The following is a 7247-nucleotide window of genomic DNA, read 5'->3' on the forward strand; positions in this document are numbered from 1 at the left end:
CAATCAAAGTATCCCAAATTTCCTTTGCATTCTCAAGACGGCTGATTTTGTTGAATTCTTCAGGGCACAATCCGTTGAAGAGAATATTGCAAGTTTGAGCATTGTATTGCAACATCTTCAACTCTTCCGCGGTAGCTTCACGGTTCGGTTCTCTCCCATCAAAGAATTCACATTGCAAGCCAATACACACAATAGCCCAAATGACAGGGTTATGTCCAAGAATATGCATCTTCATCTTATGCTTCCAACTAGCAAAATTTGTACCATCAAAGTAAGCACCTCGACGGTGGTAATTTCCCTCGCTAGATGCCATACTCTCTTAGGTTGTGAAACCAAGGCTATGACCACCAAAGCTATGGAAATCAAAGCAAATGGAGACCAAAGCTCTGATACCACTTGTAGGATCGAAAGTATGTCTAGAGGGGGGGGGGGGTGATTAGACTACTTGACCAAATAAAAATCTAGCCTTTTCCCAATTTTAGTTCTTGGCAGATTTTAGCAACTTAGCACAAGTCAAGCAATCAACCTACACATGCAATTCTAAGAGTATAACAGCGGAATGTAAAAATATTGCATATTAAGGTAAAGGGAGGAGTTTGAGGAGGCAAACGCAATGTTGACATGGAGATTTTTCATTCGTGGTTCAGATAGGTGGTGCTATCGTACATCCACGTTGATGGAGACTTCAACCCACGAAGGGTAACAGTCGCGCGAGTCCACGGAGGGCTCCATCCATGAAGGGTCCACGAAGAAGCAACCTTTTCTATCCCACCATGACCGTCGCCCACGAAGGACTTGCCTCACTAGGGTAGATCTTCACTAAGTAGGCGATCTCCTTGCCCTTACAAACTCATTTGTTCAACTCCACAATATTGACGGAGGCTCCCAAGTGACACCTAGCCAATCTAGGAGACACCACTCTCCAAGAAGTAACAAATGGTGTGTTGATGATGAACTCCTTGCTCTTGTGCTTCAAATGATAGTCTCCCCAACACTCAACTCTCTCTCACAGGATTTGGATTTGGTGGAAAGAAGATTTGTGTGGAGAGCAACTTGGGGAAGGCTAGAGATGAAGATTTATGTGGTAGGAATGGAATATCTTGACCTCAACACAAGTGTAGGTGGTTCTCTCTCAGAAAATGTATGTTGGATGTGTAGGCATGTTCTGATGGCTCTCTCCACGAGTGAAGAGTGGGTGGAGGGGTATATATAGCCTCCACACAAATCTAACCGTTACACACAACTTAGCAAACTCGGTGGGACCGAATCGTGAAACTTGGTCATACCGATTTGGTTCATAATGTGACCGTTAGGCATTTCGGTGGGAGCGACATGTCAACTCGGTGGGACCGATTTCATTAGGGTTAGGGCATAACGTAATCTCGGTGAGACCGATTACACAAACTCGGTGAGACCGATTTTGGTAATAGACACACATAGTTGGTCGGGCAAGCTCGGTGGGACCGATTTGCTCATCTCGGTTGGACCAAAACGTTACGAAAGGGAAACAGTGGGTTTGCATTGCAATCTCGGCAGGAATGATTGCTCATCTCGGTTTGACCAAAACGTTATGAAGGGAAACAGAGAGATTACAATCCCATCTCGGTGAGACCGAGATCCCTATCGGTGAGACCGAAAAGACAAGGGTTTCTGGCAATGGCTATGTCAACTGAACTCGGTGGCGCCGGATAGAAGGTTTCGGTAAGGCCGAGTTTGACTTTTGGTTTGGGACATATGTGGATGTGAGAAAGTAGTTGAGGGTTTTTGGAGCATATCACTAAGCACTTTGAGCAAGAAACTCATTAAGCAACACCTCACCACCTCTTGATAGTATTGGCTTTTCCTATGGACTCAATGTGATCTTGGATCACTAAAATGAAAAATGTAGATTCTTGTGCTTTGAGCTTGAGCCAATTCTTTTGTCCTTAACATTTTGAGGGGTCCATGTTTCTCATCCATGCCATGCCAATCATTGAGCTTTCCTGAAATATTTATCTTAAAATAGGATTAGCTCAATGAGCTATATGTTGTTAGGAATTACCAAAACCTCCCAGGGATAGTTGCTCTTTTATCATCAAAGTTTTGTCCACCTGCTCTCCTCCAGTATTCTCGATCAGTAGTACTTTATTAGTAACAAACCCTGCAGGTGGGGTCGCTACTGGGTCAGCTGCAGCATTGCTCCTCCCATCCTGGGATATTAGGTGTTTCCTTTCTTGTGGAACGATGGCGTTCCCCGGATGCACACACACTATGTCCATATCTTCCTGCTCTTGGGGATTAGGGTCGCCTGGGGCACCCCTACCCCTGCCACCTCCATTGTTTCTGCCCATGCCAGCACCACCACGTGGGAAGCCCCTACCGGAAGCCCCGCGATTTCTTTTTTCCTCAAAGTTGACTACCAGCCAATCGCCCCACTCACAGGTTTCAGGGTTATGGATGCCGTCACCGCACTCTGTTACAAGGTGACCAATTAGGCCACAAAAGTCACAAAAATCTGGGAGTTTCTCATATTCCACCGGGTATCTCTTAATTTCCTTCAGAGTAAGGGGGACAAATCTAACAAGGGGTGTGTCTAGCTTCAGGTGAACCCTTGCCCGAAGGTACTTTGACGGGTTCAGACGCCCCTCATTCACAATCACTTTCAGTGGGGGAATACCCACCTTTGCTGCAATCTTTTCTGCTACAGATGTTTTCTTCATCAAGCCATTGGGGATTCCCATGATCCTCGCCCAGACCGGAATTTTGTCAAGCTTATACTGTCGCACATCAGATATGCCATCATACTCTTCCAGGACAACCATTGCGTTGCGAAAAATCCATGGGCCATCGCCCATCACACGATTCCAATCACCAAGGCACATGAACTGCACCAAGAACAAGTTGTCCTCCATTGGTTTGAAGGTCACGCCTTGCGCTACCGTCCACGCGTTACGCAGCATCTTGAACAGCAAGACATAGCTGAAGGGCTTCTGGGTATGAACCCTAAACACGGCAATCCAACGGTTTCCTCTATCAATTCATCCACCTCTCCTGAGAGATCGAGTTTCTCTTCCTCCTCCCCATGGAGATTCAGTCCTAGGAATCTATCCTCCAGGGTTGGAGCAGTCGATTGGCTTTGCGGGATCCCACCCACACTTCCGCTAGCGCCGTCCCTGGGGCCCCAGGTCCACATGTTTCCGCCATGCGCACCCACGATTGGAGTGCGTACACCAGCAGTACTCCGTCAGATCGGCCCGAAGGGTCTCCCGACGCGAGCAACGATAATTCTCACAATATGGTTGGAACCCTAGCAGGGAGCGCCGCAGGGGAAGTTGGGGACCCTAGATGAGACTAGGGGAATAAAAGAATCCCAACTCGTAGTACTTGACTTAGATATGAATATGATCCATCTCTTACAGATGATTAGCCTGCTCAAGAGATCATTAACAAACGTACTACTACAGTTGATTATTACGTGGAACGAGTGCTCCACTAACCAGTTTGCAGATAGGCGATCACATCCGGTTTGGTACGCCGGGGAGAAAGAAATTAACGCCCGGCGTCCCGGTCGGTCCGGCAGGTGGTACAGTCCGATGGCCATTCGTACCACTTTGCGGAGAAATACGACTACATACTCCTACATTTGTGGCATGTAGGGTGGGCACCGTATAGCGGCGGAGTACTTAGGCCAACTCCACCGCGCGACCCCATCTTGTCCGGATGCGTCCGTTTGGGGTAAAACGGATGAATAACGCGACCCAACACGCGACCTCAAACGGACAAATGTCCGGATTCTGTCCGTTTTTGCCCCATCCCCGGCCCAAAGTTGCGCTCGGTTTGGGGTGAAACGGATGCGCGCGAACGGCCGCGACGCACACCTTTGTCCCCCCATGGCCCGCCTGTCGGGGACACTAGCAGTCCCTCCGCTCCCAACGCTTCAACCCTCTCTCTCCCACCCTGCCCCGCCGCCGGCGCCGCTGCTATTCTCCGGTCGCCTCCTCACTGCGCAGCCCCCCGGCCGTCCATACCAGACCACGTCTCGACATGGCCGCCACCACACCCGCGCTTTCGCCGTAGTTTTGGCCGTCGATCGGAGGAGGTTTGGCCGTCGCCATCTTTGCCGGTGGCAGAGGGGACACGACCGCCGGCGACGTACCACGGCGGCTGCGGCAGCTTCCGACGGCTCCAGAGCGACCAGTAGCCGGCCGGCAACCACCCCTGCTGCGTCGAGGTGATCATCGCGGCCTCTTCGCCACCACGACCGCAAGGTGTTCGACATTTTTCCCACAAAGGTATGGACAGTGGAGACGAGTTTTGCTTCCACCACTTCCTTTGTTCATCGGACGATTCGTTGTTGGATGATGAAGATCTTGTGGTGGCTGCACTGGTCGTTCACGACCACATTCAACGACAGCTTCCTCGGTACAGGGGGTCAGTCCCTGGCCGTGCTCCCAACCTGAACCGCAACAGGGAGAGAGGCCACGCCCATGCTCTATGCCGATTACTTTTCCAACAAACCGCTCTTCAAGCCGGATAAATTCCATCGCCGTTTTTGAATGTCAAGGCATGTGTTCAATCGTATCCGAGAGGGAGTGGTTGCTCATGACCCATACTTCGAGTGCAAGACGGATGCCCTTGGCAAGCTTGGATTCTCCTCTTATCAGAAATGCACCGCGACCGTCCGCGTGCTTGCGTATGGAATTCCAGGCGATCTGGTGGATGAGTACGTGCGTATGACTGAGACAACATGTCTGATGTCAATGTACAAGTTCTGCCAGGCTGTGATCGAGGTGTTTGGCCCAGAGTACTTGAGGCAGCCAACTGCCGTTGATACAGAGAGATTGTTGGCGACCAACGCAGGTAGAGGCTTTCCAGGCATGCTTGGCAGCATAAATTGTATGCACTGAAAGTGGAAGAACTGTCCATTTGCTTGGCAGGGCCAGTACAAGGGGCATGTCAATGAGTGCACTGTCATATTAGAAGCGGTGGCATCGCATGATCTTTGGATATGACATTCTTTCTTCGGCATGACAGGTTCTCACAATGATATCAACGTGCTGCAGCGTTCTCCAGTCTTCGCGAGGCTTGCAGAAGGCCGCTCCCCACCTGGTCAACTTTGAGATCAACGGCCACCAGTACAACAAAGGATACTATCTAGCTGATGGTATATATCCTCAGTGGTCAACTTTTGTGAAGACAATTTCAAAGCCCCAAGGTGAGAACAGAAAGAGATTTGCCCAAATGCAAGAGAGTGCTAGGAAGGATGTCGAACGTGCTTTTGGTATGCTTCAATCCCGATGGAACATCGTTCGATACCCTGCACTATCATGGGATGAAAGGAAGTTTTGGGAGGTGATGACTGCTTGTGTGATCATGCACAACATGATCGTCGAGGACGAGCGTGATGACAATATCTTCGACCAAGGATTTGATTTTCAAGGTGACAATGTTGAGCCCCTGCACCAAGAACCGGCCACGTTCGATCAGTTTGTCCAGTTCCATCGTGAGCTGCGTGATTGGCACACTCATGTGGATCTTCAAAATAACTTGGTTGAGCACGTGTGGGATCATATTGGCAATCGATAGATGTATTGGTTCATTTTATTTTCATTCAAGACAATTTCAATTTGGTTGTAAAACTATTTTTATTAGAGACAATTTTGATTGGGTTGTAAACTATTTTAATTTTTAAACAATTAATATTTGGACGTGCAAACTTGTTTTCATATGAAAATATGGGCATTTTAGGCCCTGGCGGACGGGATGGAGCAAAGGGATGCTGCCGCGCGCTGGGCGCACGACCATCGCATCTCAGGACAGGTCCGGACACGACCCCATCGCCCTACCAAAAGGGACAGAATTCGGCCAAAGCAGACGTCCGTTTGGGATCGTACGGTGGAATTGACCTTACTTGGGATGAGCAGGAAGGAACGCACGTGAGCGCAATCCCAGTCGGAGCCGGAGATTCCCACGACCCTTCCCGTCTGCGGCGCTGCACGAAGCAGGCACCCTGATTGACTGATTGATTCCCGCGCAGACCGCTAAAACCCCACACCCAAATCTCGACCCATCACGCTTCGGCAAAAGATCTCGACCCATCACTCTTTCACTCATCCGTTTTAGTAACCTTTAGTTTCGACCATCACCGGATCGAGGGAACGAGATCATACTTTACTGGTTTATAGGCCATATCGCAATCCCTCCCACGCGATCGCCGGAAAGGAACATGCGCATTAGGCTAAACAGAGCATAAGCAGGCAGCAAATCCGGCCTGCCGCGCGCGAGAGAGGAGAGGTACTACGTGATCGATCATCGATGCGACGCAAAGAGGGGGAGCGTGCAACGACCGAGGTGTGCGTGCGTGTGTGCAATTTGTGCCATGATGATAGCGCTGCGCGCGAGAGAATCATGGCTTAAGCGTGTAGATTAACGGGTGGGTAGCTAGCCTAGGTCGTCTAGGTGTGCCCTTTTCTGTGCTCGGCTCGAGTATGAGCAGCTAGTGCTCACTTTCTGCCACAAAAGTGGCATGGGCTTTATATATGACAAAAGGGACGAGACCATCTCTGTTACTACTAAGTTTACCTAGACTAAAAAATAATGTTACTAAGTTTACGTGACTGTCAAAAGGCGCATCATGCGGCAGCGGGAAGTTTACCCACCCTCCCCTCCATCTCCATGGGCTGTCTCAGCCTCAGCTGTGTCTGGTCTTTTTTTTTTTCGCGAAAAAACTTCCAATCTATTCATCTTCAATCATGGCAGTACAACGAATACCAGAAATAAAAATTACAGCTGTGTCTGGTCTACTAACGTTGATGTGACGCTGATAAAAACGGCGAGTCCCTACAATTAATCATGCATGGTTTTTGTGCTTTTACACATATTGTTTGACCCGGTAAGGTAGGGAGGTATAATGACAAAAACGATAAACATGCACCGGAAAACAACTCATCATCTTATTTATTTATTTTTTGAAACGGAGACTCATGATCTCTTGTTAGTCGGTGACTGTTTAGCATCGTCGGAACAAGAGACTAGTATCAAATGTCCTCCCCTTAAAAACCAGGACTACTACTAGCTAAGTCTTTTTTTAGAGATTCCAACAAGTGACTATATACGGAGCAAAATGAATGAATCTACACACTAAAATATGTCTACATACATCCGTATGTTGTAACCCATTTGAAATGTCTAGAAAGACTTACACTCCCTCCGTCCCAAAATTCTTGTTTCAGATTTGTCTAAATACGGGTGTATCAAGTAATGTTTTA

The sequence above is a fragment of the Triticum aestivum genome, chromosome 6B (assembly GCF_018294505.1).
Source record: "Triticum aestivum cultivar Chinese Spring chromosome 6B, IWGSC CS RefSeq v2.1, whole genome shotgun sequence".
Taxonomy (NCBI): Eukaryota; Viridiplantae; Streptophyta; class Magnoliopsida; order Poales; family Poaceae; genus Triticum; species Triticum aestivum.